This window comes from Apodemus sylvaticus, chromosome 7, assembly GCF_947179515.1.
Source record: "Apodemus sylvaticus chromosome 7, mApoSyl1.1, whole genome shotgun sequence".
In the NCBI taxonomy this organism is placed as follows: Eukaryota; Metazoa; Chordata; class Mammalia; order Rodentia; family Muridae; genus Apodemus; species Apodemus sylvaticus.
Window position 1 is genome coordinate 48,027,483 of NC_067478.1, and position 23,433 is coordinate 48,050,915.

Here is a 23,433-nt window from a genome sequence, read left to right on the forward strand (position 1 = left end):
GTACTATTCAGCCATTAGAAACAATGAATTCATGAAATTCTTAGGCAAATGGATGGAGCTAGAGAATATCATACTAAGTGAGGTAACACAGACTCAAAAGGTGAATCATGGTATGCACTCACTAATAAGTGGTTATTAACCTAGAAAACTGGAATACCCAAAACATAATCCACACATCAAATGAGATACAAGAAGAAAGGAGGAGTGGCCCCTGGTTCTGGAAAGACTCAGTGAAACAGTATTCGGCAAAACCAGAACGGGGAAGTGGGAAGGGGTGGGAGGGAGGACAGGGGAAGAGAAGGGGGCTTACGGGACTATCGGGGAGTGGGGGGGCTAGAAAAGGGGAAATCATTTGAAATGTAAATAAATTATATCGAATAAAAAAAAGAAAATAAAAATATTAAAAAATGAAATAAAATAAAATAAAATAAGTAAAAGATCAACCTGCTGAGTTCATTTTTACTGTTTCTATCATTTCAGGGCTGAGCATTTTGCATTTGACAACAAAGGGGGGCTCATCCCTGGGGACAGGTTAATTCTCCCTCTCTCAGCAGTAATTAGTTGTTTAGTTCATTTTTTTTTAGACAACTTATTTTTTTTTATTCGATATAATTTATTTACATTTCAAATGATTTCCCCTTTTCTAGCCCCCCCACTCCCCGAAAGTCCCGTAAGCCCCCTTCTCTTCCCCTGTCCTCCCTCCCACCCCTTCCCACTTCCCCGTTCTGGTTTTGCCGAATACTGTTTCACTGAGTCTTTCCAGAACCAGGGGCCACTCCTCCTTTCTTCTTGTATCTCATTTGATGTGTGGATTATGTTTTGGGTATTCCAGTTTTCTAGGTTAATAACCACTTATTAGTGAGTGCATACCATGATTCACCTTTTGAGTCTGGGTTACCTCACTTAGTATGATGTTCTCTAGCTCCATCCATTTGCCTAAGAATTTCATGAATTCATTGTTTCTAATGGCTGAATAGTACTCCATTGTGTAGATACACCACATTTTTTGCATCCACTCTTCTGTTGAGGGATTCCTGGGTTCTTTCCAGCATCTGGCAATTATAAATAGGGCTGCTGTGAACATAGTAGAGCATGTATCCTTATTACATGGTGGGGAATCCTCTGGATATATGCCCAGGAGTGGTATGGCAGGATCTTCTGGAAGTGAGGTGCCCAGAAGCCAACAAGGAGGAAATGCAAAAAACACTTAAAGAAATACAGGAGAACTTTGGTCAACAGGCTGAGGTCATGAAAGACGAAACACAAAAATCTCTTAAAGAAATACAGGAGAACTTTGGTCAACAGGCTGAGGTCATGAAAAAGGAAACACAAAAATCTCATAAAGAATTACAGGAAAACACAAACATGCAAGTGAAGGAGCTAAGCAAAACCATCCAGGATCTAAAATCAGAAGTAGAAACAACTAAGAAAACTCAAAGGGAGACAACTTTGGAGATAGAAAGCCTTGGGAAGAAATCAGGGGACAGAGATGCAAACATCAACAACAGAATACAAGAGATAGAAGAAAGAATCTTAGATGCTGAAGATTCCATAGAAACCATGGACTCAACAGTTAAAGAAAATGCAAAATGCAAAAAGCTTGTAACCCAAAATATCCAGGAAATCCAGGACACAATGAGAAGACCAAACCTAAGGATTATAGGCATAGATAAGAGTGAAGATTTACAACTTAAAGGGCCAGCAAATATCTTCAATAAAATTATGGAAGAAAACTTCCCTAACCTAAAGAGAGAGATGCCCATGAATATACAAGAAGCCTACAGAACTCCAAACAGACTGGACCAGAACAGAAATACTTCCCGTCACATAATAATCAAAACACCAAATATTCTAAACAAAGAAAGAATACTAAAGGCAGTAAGAGAAAAAGGCCAAGTAACATATAAAGGAAGACCTATCAGAATCACAGCAGACTTCTCACCTGAGACTATGAAGGCTAGAAGGTCCTGGGCAGATCTCATGCAGACTCTAAGAGAACACAAATGCCAACCAAAACTACTATATCCAGCAAAACTCTCAATCACCATAGATGGAGAAACTAAGATATTTCATGACAAAACCAAGTTTACCCAATATCTATCCACAAACCCGGCCCTAAAAAGGATAATAGGAGGACAACACCAATGCAAGGAGGGAAACTTCACCCTGGAAAAAGCAAGATAGTTTAGTTCTTTTTCTACTGGTGGGACACCATGAATTTTTTCCCCTTCCAATTAGCATGTCTACTGATAGTGCCATTTTTCTGGTCTTGTTCACGCATCCATTTCTAGGAGATACTGTTTCACAGCAGACTTCTGGCTCTTAAAAAAAAAAAATCCCTCTGTTCCATCTTCTGCGATAGTCCCTGAGTCATAAACCAGGAGGTGCTGTATAGCTACATACAGGGTCCCCATGATCTGTTGATTTCTGCATTATATTCTCTTCTGGTTTTCTGTAACAGTCCCATTTGATATAAAAGGAAGTTTCTTTGAAGAGAGGGGGCAGCTACACTGTATCTGAAGATGTAGAGTTAGGAACAGCAGGTGAAAGAGAACCTGAGGCATTTGTCTTTCTGGGTTACTTCACTCAATATAATTTTTTCTAGGTCCAGCAACTTCCTGAAGACTTCATGATTTCTCTTTTCTTTATAGCCAAATAGTATTCACAGCTAGTCTGATTTACCATGATTTTTCCTATATGGACATATTCTGTTGTTTTGTCATAGCATCAAAGTCAGTTTAGTTAATTAGTTAAATTTTCCATATCTAAATATAAAATTAGGTTGAGTATCTAGAACTTGCCATCAAGCCAGAGTATCAGTTGTAACATCTGTATGCTCTAACCCTCTGTTTGCTGCTACACAGCTCCCAACCATTTCCTGAAACAGCAAACTTCTACTAGATAAAATGGAAGCCCAGATTATAAGCAATGGCCACATGGTTTGGGGAACCTGAGACTGGAGTGAAGGGACAGTGATAAGTGTTATTCTAATGTGTTTTCTATTGATGTCGATAAAACATTGGCCAAAATCAACTGAGAACACATAGCTTTTTCATCTTACAACCAGGAAATTTAAGGCAGGAGGAACCTGAAGGCAAGAACAGAAGCAGAGACCATTGGGAAATGCTGCTAACTGGCTTTCTCCCCATCACTTGTTCAGTGTGATTTCTTATACAACCCATGATGGGCTGGACCCTCCCACATCAATCATTAATTAAGATCATGCCCTACAGAGTTGCTTACCATGCATTCTGAGGGAGGCAACTGATGTTCCTTCTTACCATATGATTCAGGTTTGTGTCTGGTTCATAGAAACTAACCAGCATAAGTATAAAGACAATGACTTGGTGAATTAAACAGATTCTACACAATGAAACCACAGAAGGTCCCAAATATGTCTGGTGTTTTGGAGCTTTTCTATGTATGCACTGAAAAGGCAATAAGGCTCTACACAAGGGGAAGAAAACATATCTAATCAGATTTGAATATAAGGAAGTGTATTCTATCTGAAAGTAAGACTTAGGCCTACACAATTAAACGATAATATTTAGTAATTTCTCAGTCACAGGAATTAGAATAGGTCAATGCAAACCAAGATAGCCATCACAAAGACAGAAGAAACAGCCATAATGTTTCTACTGCTTTCTATGGAACCCAACAGGAAAATACTTTACCACAGGCAAAAGAAGAAGAAGAAAGGAAGAAACCAAAGATCAGGAATGCTTTCTGGAAATTCTGCTTAGAACATGATTTTCTGAGATGGAGACACTGCAGGAGCAGGGTTGGTTATAAACTGATGACTACACATGCTGGATTTAGAGTTCCTGTGATTCACAATGGAGGAAGTTTTATTCCTAAACCTGCTTTTTTTATTCCAACCATAGTATATTAAATGGGGCAAGAAAATGGAAAGAGTATTGATAAGAACAAATAACATGGAGAACAGAAGGAGGCAGCAAGAAGACAAAGCATTAAACTAAAAGGGGAAAGAAGAACAGTCAGCAAAGTGTAATTACAAAACCATAGTGTCTTTTTTATTAGATTTCACAACTAGCAAGGTTTACAAAAACCATTACCTGAATCATGTATTTTTCTAGCTTCATTTTGGCATGAAATTACTTATTGCTATGCTTAAGTCAGTGAGGACTCGTGTTCATTTGAAAATAACATCACACTGTCTAACTGACACCAAAATAAAACAGTAGCATGGGTTGTCTTGACCTGGTAGGCTTTTGCATTTGTGCTTAATGTGGACTGACACAATGCACATGCAAAATAGTGATTAAGTCCATCTCAAATTGAACACTGAGCAGCATTTTTCCTGGAGGTTATGAGCAAAGAATGTACAGGTTCTGAAATGCCCTAGGCATTGGGCATACTTTTTATCTTGCTCTAATCTTTTATTTCTTTTTTTGTAATTTTCTGTGTTATGTGTGCATATATTTTTGTCTATCATGTGCATGCCTGGTGCCATGAGCCCAGAGATGGACTACCACTGAGATGGAACTGGGAAACCAAATGCTTGGTCTCTGCAACAAGTGGTCCTAAACATCGATGCATCTCTTCAGCTCCTCCTCTTTAATTCTTGGAAGTCAACACACAGAGAAAATGCATATAGTATTACTCTTGTGTTTAATGGATTTCTTCTTCCATCTACTATGTAGTAGAAGACTGGCCAGTCTTGACAATGAAAAATGAAAGTACAAATAACAGAAGCAAGAAGAGACACAAGTTCAAAAGAAAAGTAAGAAGTAATAGTATCTGTGTTCTACAAATCAGGGAGAAAAATTCTCAATTAGAATTCTCAGAACAAAATGACACAAGAATACTATTTGTTATTTTGAATTCTAGACTTTAAGAGCAGAATTATCTACTAGTTTGGAAGGAAAGAATACTGAAAATCGCCATAGGTCTGATTAGGTAAATATTAGATCTTTATCTTAGTTAAAATTAATTAATAATATCTGAATGCTGATAATCCAGAAATCCTACTAATGACATTATTTATAGATATGTGGGGTAAGTACCATAATAAAGTATTAATAATATCAGTAAAGGAGGCAGGTAGCCTGCTCTTTCTGACTAAATCCTTCTTGTTTGTCAACTAAATGTATTACAACTTGAGTAAAATTTTTTAATTTTAAAATATAAAGAATGTATGTGGTATCATCTAAAGAACTAAAAACCCCTCTCAAATCTAGTGCAGTGTTTTTAGCCATAGCTATGTCATGAGCATGTATGAACATTTGTGTTAATCAGGAGGAAAATCCATGACAAAAGACCCACTACACCTAGCAAAGCTAAGTTTAGCCAACAGACATGTCAAAGGACACTTCAACATCTGCTGCCTGGGCACTGTGCTCCACACTCTCATTCACATTCACCAGGCACCTTTAAAATCATACCTTCATACCTTCATGTTCATTTATAGAAAGAGATATGGCTGAGGAGAGTGTAATATTACTGTATGTTGATCATTAGACATTTAGAATTATACTTCAGTCTCTTCAGAATCTCCTTACTTTGATTGTTTCACCATTTAACCATATGTGACTATGAAACATCATTCTCCCGATCTAGGAGATCAATATTCTGTACAGCTTTGACTTATTGAAGACTTATCATTAAAGTCACTGTGTCCTGGGGATTTGACACAGCTTTCTTTTTTCTGCTGTGTGAACTGACTATCCCCTTTGTTTCTTAAATCAGACATACTCTTCTAACTTCCCTGTTGTCTAAATTACTGAAGCCATTCAGATTTTTATATCCCACAATGAATTGATGCTTCAGAAATAGAATGTTCTGATCCTTAGGTCACAAATAAAAGATACACTTTTTTAACTTACTCAGTTTTAAGAAAAGGAAGAGTAAGAGTACAGACACATGTACTTGCACATGTATAAAAGCACATAGTCAAATGTTGAATCTATAAGTTTGGAGAGAGTTGGGGAAAGACATCCTTCAAAAGTTCATATAATCACTGGGAAATTGATTACAGGCTAGAAGCTTGAATCTTGGTTGTCTCACTTAGACAGACTCTTGTAGTATTCTAGTCTTCCTCTTGCAGCATATTCATGTAAGCAGTATTTTCTTCTAAAATTTTTGGAAACAATGTGTGTTATTGTTAATTAGGTATATAGGCTAATATCTCCTGCCTTTCTGACATCCTCCTGATTACAAATCACCTGGAGCCAAGGACCAAAGAAGTGGCCACAGACATTTCAGAATCCGGTTTAAGGAAGATGTTTGGAGATGTATTTCCTTGGACATAGTAGATTTATGTTTTACCTTTTATATCTATTGTTAACTTGTCATCGCTGATGAAAATCAGCATATGTAGGGCCCCACCATTCCTAATACAGGGGAGTTATAGGGGCACTATTGTTCCTAATAGAGGGGTGTTGTAGGTAACAGAAAATTAATGAGGTCAAAAATGTATGAAAGGAGCAACTGACCCAGGGAGAATTCTGGAGCTATCAGATGTATAAGATTATAAAATGAGATTTCTGCTCAAAGTAATGCCAATTATGACGCAGGTTGGAGATGCTCAGCAGAATTCAAACTGTAGCTGCAGGCATTCCATTCCTATAGCATGTGGCTCACAACAACCTGTATCTCCAGCTCCAGGGTATCAGATGATGATAGCCTCCACTGCCCATCCACTAATTCACATTTTATACATGCACACACACACACACACACACATACACACACACACACACACACACACACGCACACATGCAAAAAAATTAAAAGTATTTAAATCTTTTTAAAAGCACAAATTCTATCTTTCAGGAATATTTTTTGCTTAGGTTACACATATCATTATTACAACAACGAAATAATTTATAAGAATTCCTCAAATTCATTAGAATTCACTAGGCTTCATGTGTTTGTAAACTATGCTATTTACAGTTACTATTGCTATGATGAAATACCATGACAAAAAACAGATTGTGAAAGAAAACATTCATTTGACTTAGGTTTCCACATCTATAGTCCATTATAGAAGGAAGTCTGTACAGAAACTCAAACAAGAAAAGAACCTGGAGTCGGGAGCTGATAGAGAAACCATGGAGAATTGTTGCTTACAGGCTTGCACACATTTGGCTTGTTCAGCCTGATTTCTTGTAGAACTCAACACCACCAGCCCAGGAATGGTACCACCCAAAATTGGCTGGGCCCTCAATGCATCAATTATTAATTAAAAATATGGCCTACATGATTGCCTACAGCCTGATATTATGAGGCATTTTCTTTTACTTTTGAAATTTTATTTGTGTATTTTATGCATATGGGTATTTTTTTATATATGTAATACTGTATAATGTGAGAGCGAATCATATCTAATAGGACTACAGACAGTTAAAGACAGTTGAGGACCACCATGCAGGTGCCAGAAACTGAACTCAGGACCTCAGGAAGAATAGCCAGTTCTCTTACCTCACGCTCCACCCCTAACAATTTCTTAATTGAGGTTCCCTCCTCTCAGATAACTTTAGCTTGTGGCAAATTGACATAAAAACTAGCCAACATATATACCAAAAATCAAAAGAAGTATTAAAAATATAGCTTATAGTAAAATCTTACATGAATACAGTGGTCTTAACAAACAAGTTTCATTCATCATTCTAGGAAAAAGATTAATTGCCTTTCTGTGATCTGTATAGACACTACAAGAGAACAGTTTGTCCTATAATGACATCACTGAAGTGCATGCAAGAATATTGCAGAAATCTGCCATTCAATTAGTTAAGGTAGCAAATTATTTTTGAACTTTTAAAATATACTATAATATGAAGACTGCTTACTTTTTAAGTTCATTTTGTTCATCTATGTAAAATTCCCATTTGTATCTAAGTCTTTCCTTTCAATTTAAATTTCTGTTTCATTAGGAGGGCCTTCAAGTATTCCATAGGCAAGATATAACTGGGCTTTCCTCTTACATGTGACATAAAACAATGTTTGAGATAAAAATGTAAAAGGCTGAGGGTATCTCTACACATGATATCATTAGGTTCACATGACAGACATAAGAAGACTGTTTCCATGCCAAAAATGTACACATATCTAGATTAAATATATTGGCAGTTTAAACATATATAAAATTCTATCAATTATGCCAATTTTTAATTTTTCTTAACTTCACTTTATGGGATATTTTTTATTGTTACCTAACCATAAGCAAAAAGGATTTATTCTCAAGAATTTAGGCACTTTTACATGCTAAAATGTATATTGAGATATGTCGCTCAATTTGAAGGCTATTAGTAATATAAGACCAATAGAAATCTCATTTGTAACAAGTGAATTAGCCTTCCTAAATGAGTCCCCAAAATAATAAAAAATGAATGGAACCATCCAAGCAGAAATGAATAATTAAAGTTATTCTCTAATTTTGCACCTATAAAGATCATGCAAGAACAAAAAAAATAGTTCTGAATGTTTATTCTCTATATGTAGAAGCTCAGATTTTATAATGATCATAATGGGAATATTTCATCACAGCTGTGTGTTATAAAATAACAGTCTGAGAATATGTTATGCAATTAAAATGATGAGGAGTAACATCTAGACTTCAACTGAGACAGAGAAAGTAAGAAAAAAGAAAGAAAAATGAAGAAAGGAGGGGAAGAATAAAGGAAGGAAGGAAGGAAGGAAGGAGGGAGGAAAGGAAGGAAGGAAGGAAGGAAAGGAGACAGATAATGAGAGAAGGGGAGATAAGAAATTGAGCTAATCAGTCATGCAGAGAAAAGTCAAAAGTGATTCTGACATTAACAGGCCTGAGGGAATGAGAGAGACATTGCTGAGCACCACATGGGATAGGGGAAATCAGGAAAGGGGATAACATTAAAAATGTAAATAAAAAAAATACCTAATAAAAAAGAAAATACATCCAAAGCAACTAAATAATCTTATAATGACTCTTAGAATCTCAAGCCCTGAAGGCGATTACTTTGCTTTATATATTCCTTATACCTTAGCTTCAACATTCTCAACATTTGAATCATTTCTGTGTTACTTGAATAAATGTTTTCCTGACTGATAAAAAAAATAGGAATTAACCTGACACAATGGCATACACAAGGAATCACACACTGCACAAAAGCGCATGGCAATCTTTCTTTTCAAATTCTTAACTAGGCTTTAGGACAGATATTTTATAAATAGCAAGTGGCATCTGGCATACTTTAAATATATAAAATTATTTTGTCTAGCTGGTTTTAGTTGGAAATTTTAAATAACACAAACTTAGATCTATGTAAGATCTGGTTATTATTAATGAAAGTGCCCTTGCTTCTGCTGAATCACTCCAGAGTTCTACTTCTACCCGTTCTTTTTCATTCAGAGTCCCGGTAAGGCAAGAGGTCTCCCTAAGGACACTGTACATCAGACTCATCAGCCCCAACAAAGTTCCTGATGTACCCACTAAATGCAGCAGATGATCACAGGCAGACAATATCCTAAAAAATGTCCAGGCACTTCCTACTGGGAATGTTCTGCTTCTGCAAATTGTGAAACTAGTTATATTTTCCCCCAAACAAGCTTATGCCATTATGCCATTATACGCATTATTTTAATTAGAACATGACTTGAATAAATACAAGTGCTAAAAGTAGCTGTTCTTATAAAAACTAAATTGAAAAGTTAATAAAGATGAGTTACAAAAATAGAAATGTTTTGAAATTAGATATGGTAGTAGTATATGAAAATTATGGGAGAATCCCAAAATTCTAAAAGGATTGTAAACTGCCCACTTTCCAGATGCCTCCAAAATACTCAGTTTAGTAGTATAAAGACATCTGAATTTATAAAGATATTGTCCTTGAAAGGATAAAGAGTAGATTCACTAGTCACATTGCAAGAAAGAACTATGGCACTGTGAAGAGGTTTTCCTGTTCCTATGAGAAGTTCAAACAGAGCAAAGCATTGAGATGAACACCTGCAATCTCAGTATTAAGAAGGCTGAGGCAGAAGAATAACTGAAAGTTCAAGAGCAGCCTGACTACAATGTGTGTTCAAGAACCTCCTCTGTCAGTCATAAGAACCTGCTTCAAAACAACCAACCAAAATGAGAGCAAGAAATAAAAATAAGGCACAGAGAGACAGAGAGACAGAGAGACAGGTAGAAAGGCTCAAATGTAAGGTACTTGCATTTACAAATGATATATTTTAAAAGGCACAGGTCTAACAAACTAGCTCAGTCATTGCTTGTCTGCGAGCATGATGACCTGAGTTCAATCCACGTAGCACATAAAAGAGTTCCACGTGGTAAATAACTATGTGATCCCAGTGCAAGGGAGGCAGACAAATTCCAGTGGGCAAATTCCAGGCCAGTTCTATATCCTTTTGCATCTACATGTACAAATACTCACATGCACCAGTGCACAAATGTGTACACATATACACAAACACAATGTACAAATACACACACACATGAAGAACAAATTATAATATGAAGATAAAATATTAATAAGAAATTTCTGTTATTTGAAATACTTGAAAGTTAGTTTTAAGATTTATAAAAGTGACCACCGCCATTACTTAATAGGAAGGAAAAAATTATAATGTGCCACTCTTGTTTGATGGTAGAACTAATCATTCACATAAGGTAGTTAATATATACATAAATTATCATATTTTAGTGGCTCTGGGATTGTTTTCACATCTGAATATTTATGAAATGTTCAAGGATCTTTCTAACATTAATATTTATGAGTGTTTCCTTTTCCTTTTATTCACTAATGATTTCTAATAAAGATAACAAAAATTAGTTCTAGTAAAATTTACCATTAAAATCATCTTTAAGGTGAATATTTTCAAACAAAGAAGAAATGATTCTATGGGAGTACAAAATTACAATAAAAGAATCTCTAACAGCTATCTATGAAGTAAAAGTAAATCAATATGAGGGGATTTTTTTCATGAAGTTATAAAACAAATACTAATAAAGTTCTCTCCCAAGTTAAAGTCTGTGAATGATCGTAAGGCAAGCACAACAGAAGTCCTAAGAAGGTAAAATTGAGACACAGTCTGGGACTTCACCCTCTCAGCCTGAGCGCTATTGTTTTGGTTGGTACATCTCCTCTCCCACAACATTTGACTCTAAACACACTGCAAAAATTTTGTCAGTTAGCATTTGGTGAGAGTCATAATAGTTTATTGACTAGCCATATATAACTGTCTATTTTCAAGGAAAGATTTTTTTAAATTCTCATTGTCAGTTAATAGATGCAGGTTAGTCTGAAAATAGTGAAGCGTAGCTGCCACCCACCTAATAAGAAGCACTTGGACCTTTCTCTCTATTTTACAGTAGAACTAGAACATTCCATAGTTTTAATAAATAATCTGTTAGAGACTAAACTTGTCTGTTGAAACAATAGTCTAATTACAAGCACTGATCGCTTACCTTCCCTTAAGTCCCACTAAAGTTTCAGTGAAGGAAAGTCAAGGAGAATAAGAGTAAATCGCCAGGCAGTGGTGGCACACACCTACTGGGAGGCAGAGGCAGGAGGATTTCTGAGTTCGAGGCCAGCCTGGTCTACAGAGTGAGTTCCAGGACAGCCAGGGCTATACAGAGAAACACTGTATCGAAAAAACCAAAATCAAAAAAAAAAAAAAGAGTAAATCACACAATCATGCACACACACACACTCACACACATACACACACACACACACAGAGAGAGACAGACAGACAGACAGACATATGCAAAAACAAGCAAGTAAAAGCACTATGAGGTTATACTACATCATTAAACAAGCAAGTAAAAGCACTATGAGGTTATACTACATCATTAACTGACTATGCAAAGCAGAAGAAATGTTGTAAGAGCTAAAGAGTGTGGAACCCAGAATTACAAAATGCACATTTCTGAGCCCTGTCAAATATCAAGAATCAGACAGTGGTACAAGAAGCACAAGACTTCTCCAGAAAGCAAAAATACTGTGTAATTTCAAAACAGAAGGGTTGTCTGCACAGTTTTATGGGGTGCAGTTAAACTATTGGCCCATTTGAAATAGCCACGTAATTCTTTTCAGCTCTGAGATGGAAGCCATTACTCTCCACTGAGGCTACACTGTCTCTGTGCTGAGGATATGAGCTATGAGCTAAGACAGAAAAGAAGCTACAGTACCAGCAACAGGGGAGCTGAAGAAAAAATGACAGATGAAGTGTAGAGCTCCTGGGGCTCCCGGAAATCTCGTGTATATCTCTGGTGTGAGATTAATGATGTCCTCTTAGGAGAAGCAGATTATGAGAAAAGGCCAGTACCGACTACTCTGGAGTCTGTAATGAGACATCCACTCCCCAACTCATCAGAGAAACCTGGATGCAGTATGCCTTGCTCTTGCCAGACAGCACACAATCAGAATTTAGAATTTCCCTCTACAACATGAAATGATAGTGAAGAATCATCTGACAACTGACATGATACCTAGATTTTAAAACAAACCAGAGTCAACAGAGATTAATGTTAGAAGCAAAATACATCTTTGATCACACTATACTATATATATTTACCTAATATATAGTTAGACCTAAGTTAAAATTCTATATATGTGTATGTTTCCATATGCACACAGTTAACTATATATACAACTATTATATTAACTCTAATATTAAAATCACAGCACTTTATATCTATTTTATTAACTTCAGGTAGATGTTACTGATAAGTTTTAAAAATATTATTGCAGAATCTAGTTTTAAAAGTTTGTAAAAATCTTTCAAAAATGCTTTTCAAATCACGTAAAAGTAAAGTGACAGAGAGAAGAAAATTGATGGCAGTTAATGGTGCCTAGTTTTCAAGTAAGACTTTTAGCCTGAGAAAAGAGAATTGTCAGGCTAAACACTCTGAAATCAGTCATAAAAACAACAGCCTTTCAAGACCTGTATATGAGCATAAACATCGAAAGGAACGTCCAAGCAAAACATTATGTAGAAAAGCATCAGAAAATGAAATTCCAGGTGGAAAAAGAAAAGCTTTTAACAGCAATGAGGAAACACATACGTTTCTCAGTAAGACACAGACACCACACTTTGTCAGACTTGTCCATAGCAATCTGGGAACCCAAGTAGCAAGTCAAGTGAACGTTAGCCCAGCAATGTATACTCAGTCAGATTATTGATTACGGTTGAGGGAATGACAAAGACATTTTCAGATATGCAAGTGCTCAAAACTCCAGTCCACTATATTCTGTTGAAATTAACCCCTGAGAATGTAAGTCTTGGTGAAGCTGAGAGCATGCAAAATAAAGAAGGTGGGAGATGCAGGAAACGGGCATGTTCACAGAGGCAAGGAGGAAACGGGCATGTTCACAGAGGCAAGGAGGAAAAGTCTAGAAAGGGAGCCTTGTCACCTTTCTACACCTAGCTCCTGTTGGCGTCAAATGATAGAAACCCCAGGAGGGGCACCTCAGGAAATGATGAAATGGTTATATAAGACTTGGAGTGCCCAGGCTGGCCTTGAACTCATGATCCTCCTGCCCCTGCCTTCTTCAGCAAATCCTACCTGCGTGTGCCACCAAAACTGACATGTTTTTCTACATTTTTCTACAATTTCATCGGAAATATTTTCCATGTAAATCTTCAATTCTATTATAAAATGTTTCTATTTCATATTTCAATTAATTTAGCAATGTTTTATATGTCTATCACTTTACTCTTTAATTTTCCATGAAAATTGTCATTTTTATCATGTTTTTCTATGTATCGCTTCTATTTTATCTGAAATATTTTCCATGTAAATTTTTAATTTTATCATAAAGTGTTTTTACTTCCCTTTTCAGTAAAAAAAAAGACTTGGAGTGCATTGCGCAGCTTATACTCAAATTTTTTCATTAACATAAACTACTAGCATGTTTATTAAGGTCAGTGAATTTTAAAACAATGTAAAACTTTATTTCAGACACGGGCAAGCAACATATTTTCATATCCTCTGCAAGCAACTAAAGTATATGTATATAGCCATTAAAACATAAATACTATATGTTTACCCACAAACTTAGAAAACAAGTCTTAATTGTGTGCAGAGGACAAGGGTGATTGGGAGAAAGAAGATATAGAAAGCAATGAAATGTATGGAAGAGTAAAGAATATGAGGGCGGGGAGGTGGGAGTGGATGGGTAGGTGGGGACACACCCTCATAGAAGCAGAAGGAGGGATGGAATAGGCGGTTTCTAGGGGGGAGGAATCTGGAAAGGGGATAACATTTGAAATGTAAATAAATAAAATATTCATTTTTTTAAAAAAATATCATCCTGAGTAAGGTAATAGAGTCACAAAAGAACACACATTGTATGCATTCCTTGATAAGTGAATATTGGCCTAAAAGCTCAGAAGACACAACGCACAATTCATAGACCATGTGAAGCTCAAGAAGAAGGGAGACCAAAGTGTGGATGCTTCAATTCTTCTTAAAAAGGGGAACAAAATACTCATGGGAGGAAATGGCAGCAGAGGCCATTGAGGTAAGGAAGCAAATAGAGGAAAGAATTCTTGCCTCTTGAAAATAGGAACTAGAGGGCAAATGAGATTAGTGTGTATTGGAGGAAAACATTTCTATTTCAAATATTGCTGTCTTTAATATATGTTTTATTTTATAAAAATTATACTTTAAAACTGAAGATAGCTGGGATGATGGTACAGTGAGTAAAGTATTTGGTGCACAAGTATGAAGACATGAGTTGAGACTCCGGTGCCTACATAAAAGCCAAGCATAACCTTCTGCATTTGTATCCCTAGTAATGAGGGCACTGGCAGAGTGCAATCCCACAGCCTGCTAGCTAGCAAGTCTATTAGAAACAATGAGCTCTAGGTTCAGAGACACCATGTTAGAAAAATAAATTATAGAAGCAAATGAGAAAGACATCCTCACTTCAATCTCTGGTGCTCACATAGGCCAGTAAAACCCATATCAAAGAATACGCATGCATGTGGAAATAGGATTCTCCAGTAAGCAATGGGTACCCAAGACCACCAGAAGTCCTCCCACTGCAGCTTACTAATTGTCTCCCTACTCCTTTCTCAAATTCTGCCTCCTGTGACTGTAATATTGTAACTATAGTTGCCCCCAAGTTTTCTTGTTGATTTAAATGAGTACCTAACCATAATTTCTCTATCATTGAAAACTCTTGCTCTCATCAGACTTTTTCATGTATAATGAAACAGTTAAGCTATGTAGCAATAAGATTGAATGTTAAAACTTGAAGCAAAAAGAGTCATCATAATGGGCTTCAAGACCTAACTAAACATAAATCAAAGTATCACTATCAAGGGATATTTAATAGCTCTTTGATTGAGTTGCAAGATAATTAAATTTATTCTCTATAATTATGGACAATTTTATATATTTGTTATATTTTCTTATGATCAAATTGGTGAAATCAGAATTTCTATAGAGAGCAGTACAATGAGAGAGAGTCTCCTGGGGAGAGCAATATGACTATAGAGATAAAAGAAATAAACAACAGTCCAATTACAGAACTACGCACTTAATGAATAATCCTAAAAGAATATTGATTTTCATTCATACACCTACACACATATGCATACACATATGCACACACATACACACATACACATACACATGTATAGATACACATATACAATACACTTGATATCACAGGTAAAGACTATAGCAGATTCAGTAAGAGGATATTTGAAACAACCCCAAATCAATTCTTTAACCACATCAACTCAACAAATTTTTATAAAACTTAAAAGTTAACATATATAATATTCAAATAGTCACCAAAAGGGTCTATATGAAAAAAGTAAAAATAATCGATTAACAAATTAAACCATACAATTCTTCATGTATCATAGCTTCAATTTAATTACAATGAATTTATCCATTTGTCAGCAGTAATGAAACATCGAAAAAGTACAGCATCCCAAATCCGTATTATGTGGAAAAGGTGAAGAGTGAGTGGTAAAGAAAGAACAATAAAAAAGTAGAAACATGACAAGAAGAAAGCCAGTTTTAAAAGCAGAACCAGATGACTAACTTCAGTAAGGTAAATGAAAGGTTGTCAAGAGGAAATTAAGTTAAATGACAATTAAAAGAAAGAGGAAGGGGAGGGGTAAGGAGTGGGGAGGGGAGGGGGAGGAGAAGGGGTGAAAGCCTTGGAGGGAAGGCTGTGGCAAACAACTCAGCTTCCTGGACATGGCCACCATTTTGCATGGCTGTGATGGGTGAATCCTAAAGAGGCCTGGCCCCAGGAGCTTCATCCCAGGATTGCTTCTTGCTGCTGATGTGCCTTCTCATGATCATCATTGCTGTGCTCCTCATTTTTCTGACAAGGTGTAATTGGGCAAAGAAAGATGCTTTCTGCCTATAGTCTGTTACAACTGATTCCTGGGTATTGACCCACCCTATTGCAGATCAACATGAAGATGAACTCATATGATAATGCAATATGAAGATGCACTCTCATGGAGTAATGTTGTTTATATAAATTAATGATTTTTATAGAATCTCTGATTGGTTTAAATAATTTTAGAAAGTTAAAATAATTTATAAAAATTCTAAGGAGATAGTTTTTTAGCTAATTTTTCCAGAAAGAAATAATGAAGGTAGAATCGAGAAAAATAAGCTCCCTCTTCATAGACTCGTAAATAAAGAATGCATGAAAAGGATCACAGTGAGAGTTCATGCACGACAAGCATGTAAATTTCACTAGAAAGAGAAATAGGTACTAGGACAAATTTACAATCAAGGAAAAAATTCATTCTCTGTCAGGTCCAAGGAAGAGACCAGGAGTATTTACTATGCCATAACAAGGCCATGAATATATACAACTATAGTTTTGAACTTATAATGAGCTTATAGAATGAGACACAGATAAACCAACTACTCTGAACTTATCAACATCATGTTGTATAACATTTAATCTGTGAGATCATTTTTTCTAACATAGAGAACTTTTGTCTGAAAAGCTATAAAAAGCTGAAAGGAAAAACAAAAGTGGTGGAGTCCTTTTTCTACTTCATCCAGAGTGTGTGTGTGTGTGTGTGTGTGAGAGAGAGAGAGAGAGAGAGAGAGAGAGAGAGAGAGAGAGAGAGAGAGAGAGAGAGAGAGAGAGAGAGAGAGAGAGAGAGAGAGAGAGAGAGAGAGAGAGAGAGAATTGGAAGTTTTTAGTTGTGTCATGTGATACAAGCTCACATGTTTTTTTATGAAGCAAGACCCATGGGAGGACATGTGATGTTTGGAGAGGGTATAGATAGGGCTGAAAGAACAGGACACTTGCCTAGCTAGCTGTACAAGGAATTGTTGGTCTTGCATCTTCACTGATCTTCATTTCATTCAGAGAGGCACAGCATAGAAGGTCTCCTGGGTTCACATGCCTGTTTCTGCTGGATTGTGCCACTACTTCTAGTATCCTGACAGAGATTGGAATCACTCCTGCCCACTCCAAAAGAAAAACTACTTGTAAACAGGTCCAGATCCCCTTGTCCTATTTACTAACTTTTCTCTTCTACCTTTGGACAGTGGGTTAGAAAGGGGTGGGGGATCAAAGTTCTGAGAACTTATTAAAAGTAGGCTTTGAAAATTCTAAGCCTATGGGGGGTATATGATTTTTTCCCTTTTCTCTCTTGCTGGACCCTAAAGAATTAAGAGAGTTCTAATCCCCTGTTTTTGGTATCATAGAGTCAATTGCCAGAAGCCATCAGCTCTGGCCCCAGAATAGTTAGTGTTACTTGCCAGACACCATTAACTCAGGCCCCAGAAGAGCAAAAGAGAATCAGACTGCCATGAGCTACCAGCTTTTGGTTCATACGTCCACAGATCTAAAAGTGTGGAAGAATACAAGAAAAATACAAATATACACACATATACATTCATGCGCATTTGCGCACATACACACACACCTGTACTTGCAAACACAGGACATGTGCACACACACAAAATGGACACACACACACATAAAAGCACATACACAAAATAGAATCAAATGAGGGATGGGGGAGGAGCAGATGGAGTGGAGAGAGGAGGAGGAACAGTGTTGTGTATAGAAACATCTCTCAAAATAATCAGTAAGACATGAATTCTTAGTCACCAGAAAACCTCAAGATCAAGGTTCCTATCAATATGATAACCTCAAAGTATGTTGGCATGGCTATATTGTCATATTAGTGTAGTTTCTTGGAGAGATCCTTCCAAGTTCTCCCTCAGGGTGGCTCTGAAGAAAGTTAGATAAACGTTTTGTGTCAGTAGGCAGGGGGGATATTAGCCTTGTGAAGCGTGAAGTTCACTCTGCTACAATAGTCAGCAGACTCTATTACTTGTAGGATTGACTGGCCTGCCCATCCCTAGCCAGTTATAGCTGCCTTTTTTTGTGTCCCCAAATTATCTCAAATATGGAACATGTCATAAACTACTATGATGAGACATAGCTCAAAGACATATCAAACATAAAATTAATTTGATTCAGAGTTTTACAATATTAAACTTTTTATTGAGATTATAATATAATTACATTACCTGTTTCTCGTTCCTCTTCCAAACCATCCCATGTAACTCCCCCTTGCTCTCTTTCAAATTCTTGTCCTCTTTTTCAGTGTGTGTGTGTGTGTGTGTGCGTGTGTGTGTGTGTGTGTGTGTGTGTGTGTTCCTAAATACATAAGTGCAACTGTTCAGTCTGTATAAATGTAGAAAAGCAAGTGGAGAACTTGTAAGAACCAGAGGAACAGGGACTGTGTCTCCTAGGAATGTCGAAAGCTACGATCATAAAATCTCACTAACACAGCTACCTAAGCATGATGTGAGCAAGGACAACAGTATCTATGTTAATATGGACTGAATAAATGTCACCATGTGGCTTCACCCTGACACAAAGAACTACAGGTAACAAAGGAGTGCCAAGAGCAGGAGAAATCATCTCTGCCAGGGAAGACCACAGGAACTGGTTATTCAATAGCAAATGATCAACCATGGACACATATACAGCCAACACAATACACAATAAAAAACTAAACAATAAAAACAGAGCAACACAGCTTGCCATCTACTAAAAGGACAGATTAGTGTCACTTCAAATTGGTGCTCAACCAATAATTTCAGTCACATGACTGGTTTGACCTTCTCTGCCCACCATGGACCATGGGAGATTCAAACCCAACAGAGCAATAATAGCGCTATGAATAAGATCATAAAACCCATGCATACAGCACGCAGAGAAAACTTGTCACAGGGGTGAGTTATCAGAGCGAGCATTTGCAGAGCACTTTGGACAGAAGCAAACACTCCTTGGTAAAGCTATGTAAAAATACAAATTCAAATAAAAGCCAAGATGAAGCAACTCCTAAAAGACTGACCCAGACTGCAGTTCCAGGAAGAGCCTGGACCAGGAGAAGAGATAGATAAAGTGCAGTGAACATGGCCAGCAAGACCTGGGCAGGCCAGTCTCATGTCCACATTTCCCCATCGTCCACTTCCACTTCGGAAAAAATAAATAAATAATGAGAATACAGGAGAGAACCTGCTGCTAAGAATGGCTAGTTGTAAAGTATATGTTACACCGGGTCACATCCAGGTTCACTGTGTTAATATAAAATATTAACTTTATTTCATCAAAGATTTGACTCTGAGAAGAGACAAAAGAGATAAGGAAATAACTGGCTTTTTAGCAAGGCTTTTTCTGTAGGCAGAGAAGGAATGATTTCAAGCGGTACAAAAATGTCACTAAAGTGGGAGTTATGGACCTAAGTCAGTGGTAGGCTGCTTCTCTGGCATGTATGAGGGCCTGGATTCAATCGACCCCTCCGACCTCAGTAAGTTAGGTCACCTGCCCAACATTCCAGGGCTGTGATTTGGCAACCGGGTGAAGCTCTGCTTGAAATATACGGTCTATTTCACGTCGTAACTTAAAGTCAAGCCTTTACCTGAAGTAAATAATCAGAACGTGATCAAATCCTTTAGTGACAGTTTTTAGTTTTTCAAATAAAAATTTCTTTTTTCTAATTAACATACAAATAAAAAAGTAGGTAAATATGCCTAATATCAATTATTAACTTTCTTCTCAATATACATACTCATAAAAAGAAAGAAAGAAACGTGGCACACAGCATGACATAAATCTTGAGGGGAAATGGGACAGCTTAGTATGGAAAATATTGCAGAAAGACTCACCTGCCCAACATTCCAGGGCTGTGATATGGCAACCTGGTGAAGCTCTGCTTGAAATATACGGTCTGTTCCACGTCGTAACTTAAAGTCAAGCCTTTACCTGAAGTAAATAATCAGAACGTGATCAAATTCTTGGGTGACAGTTTTTAGTTTTTTAGATAAAAATTCCTTTTTTCTAATTAACATACAAATAAAAACATTATACAGACCATTTCAGGGAGTCACTCAAATACTTCCCAGTCTGGTGACAGGTGTTTATGATATATTTACTTTGCTCTTTAAAACCTATATAAGTGCCAGTGAGTCTAGTAATTTATAGTAAACATTTAAATGAGACACAAGTAATCTATATAAACCACTCCTGTGCATCAACTTAGCTGACATATATCAAGTAGGAAAAGCCAACTGCAGGACCTCCAAGCAGTTGGCCTCACATTCAGTTAGCGCCCCGAGTTACTCTGGCTCAGCGATATTTCTGTACTGGACATATACACAATAAATTCAGTTATGGCACTGCTGACTGCTCATTGCAAGTTTGTTTGCTCCTGGAGTTCTAGGCCGCCACGCTGCCCTATGGGACACAGGGCTAAGTGGAGTAGACCCGCCATGCTGCAGTTCCCCCGCTGTTTCTTGCACAGTGAGCCATGAACTGCCCTAACTCACTAAGTGAATAATCTGCTTTCACATCTGGCAATGGGTTAAGGTTTTTATATGAGCAGTTTCTTGTTTTTCACCACCCAGGAGTATGTTGCTTCACTTCTATTTTTAAACAAAGAGTTATGTTAATGCATGCCCATTAAGGGTATTGTTTTTCTTAGAACCAAGACTATAGAAAAGCACTTGCAACTATTCCTCGCCTTAAAAAAAAAAAAAGAAAAGGTTCAATTCTTTTTAGTGAACATTATTTTGTCGGCATCCACATTTTCATTAGAATGGTGGACTGCAACCTTATTTAGTAGTCAAATTGCTTTATCCATGCTAAGTAAGGGAATCAGTTATAAAATGCTACACCCAGAAAAGGGAAGTGTAAACAACTGCTGTATCTGACAAGAAATATACTAAAGTTCATTACATCAACTTTATAAATCAAGCTTTAATTTTTATCAACATAAAAAAACAACATAGATTTGATTTTATCTAAAAAACAAGAGGTAAATGAATACTTATCTGATCTGAAAAAAAATAAGATCTGTACTATCCCAAGATGGGGATACAAATATGGGATATCACATACACCCATAGAAATATTCAGAAGAAAAGCTAGGCTATCTCATTGTGGTAATTAGTTTTTATTATCGATCCAATTGGATTAAGAAATACCTACAACATATTTAAACATATACTTAAGAGTGTTGCCAGACAGAATTAACTTATAAGAAGGAAACTGCATTGAGTGGAACATCAGCACTCCATGGGTTGGATCCTAGACTGAGAAGAGCAAAGTTAGGAAGCAGTTAAATGTCAACATTCTCCTATGTTCTATAACAACCATACATAATAATGCGAATTGGGGTAACCATTTTGGTTGTATCTTATAGTATTCCAGTATTTTAAATAGATATCAATTATATTTAAAGCAAAATATAGACAATTCCAGGACATAATTAAGAACGCTGTGAAGTTCCACTCTTGTAATTCCAGCACTATGAGGCTGAAGCAGGGGGATAGTAAATTTGAGTCTAGATTTTACTATATAGTGTAACCCAGGCCACCCTGAGCCACAAATCAATACCATATACAAATAAAGTAACATCAAGTATACAAAAATCCATTTTGTATGAAATATTTTGCATAGATAATGGTTTCAGATCCTAATTTCATTATTATATCCTCATATTTAAGTGAAAAATTGAAATAAAGCTTTTAAAATAAGGTTCATTATAAAGGGAACTTGAAATCTAAGTACTCAGAAATTTATGAAGTCTAAGATTAGATAAAAACATCACTGTATACAAAGTTGGATTTCAACTAAGCTTAGCTACTGATCAGAAACTTGAGATTTTACCTTGACTAACCAAGGAGCCTGTGATAAGAAATTAACTCTGGGACTTCATTTGTTCAAATGAAGTTATGTTCAAGTTGTATGAGGCAGCTCTAACGTTAAAAACAAAAATGTCAATGAAATAATTTCTAATCAGAGAAGCTTTGTTCAGCAATGGATAGGATCAGATGCAGGTACCCAGAGCCAAACATTAGGCAGATCTCCTGGAACTATAAAGAAGAAATGACAGAAGGATTATAGCAACCGAAGAGGTCTATGACACCATGAGAAAACCCTCAGAATTGACTAATTTGGGCTCACAGGGTCTCTCACAGAAACTGAAGCAACAATCAAGAAGCCCGTAGAAGTCTGACCTAGGTTCTCTGCATATATGTTATGGTTGTGTAGCTTGGTGTTCCTGTGGCACTTCTAACAGTTGGAACAAGCCTGTCCTTGACTATTTTGCCTGCACATGGGACCCTTTTGCTCCTACTGGGTTGCTTATCCAGCCTTGATCTGAGGCTGTACACCTAGACTTATTGTAACTTGCTATACCATGTTCAGTTTTTCAGAAGGGAAATGGAAGAGGAGTAGATCTAGAAGAGAGTAGAGGTGGGAGAGAGACTAGGAGAACAGGAAGGAGGAGAGGAGGGAGGACAAATTGTGGTTAGGGTGTAATGTATCATAGAAGAAAGAATGAAAGACAGGCAGGAAGGAAGGAAGGTAGGAAGGGAGGGAGGGAGGAAAAGAGGGAGGGAGGGAGAGAGGGAAGGAGGGAGGGAGGGAGAAATTTCTCAGAGAAGTCATAAGGAGTCAGTCAATCTGAATAATTTAAAAGGCTGTGATGCCTTCTACAAACAAAGAGTGAACAAAAAAATCCACAGAAAGAGCAAAACCTGTGTTGGTAGAATTTCAAAAAGTTTAGCTTCTATGAGTTTGTGTTTCTTAGCTGGGCTTTCTGAATCACAGCAGATATTGTAAAGTGCTCCCTGGAATGAGAGAATAAGTTTTTTTTTCATGAAGAATTTTCCAAAAGTTTGTATTCTTGAAGTGAGAATGATTATTAAAAATTACTTATTCTAATTTGCTATGCCATTCTCAGAAGTAATATAGTATAGAGTTCAATATTCATGTTTCTGTAGAAGAATTATATTTCTCAATAAACAATAAAAGCCCATTTTAGCACATGTATTGGACATACTTTCAGAACATCTTCCATACTCACCCATCTTTTCCTCTGTTTCTGGAAATACTAACTGGATAAATATTAGCAGAACTTCAGAAAGCAAACTTATTCCTATAGAGAAAAAGTATTATTATA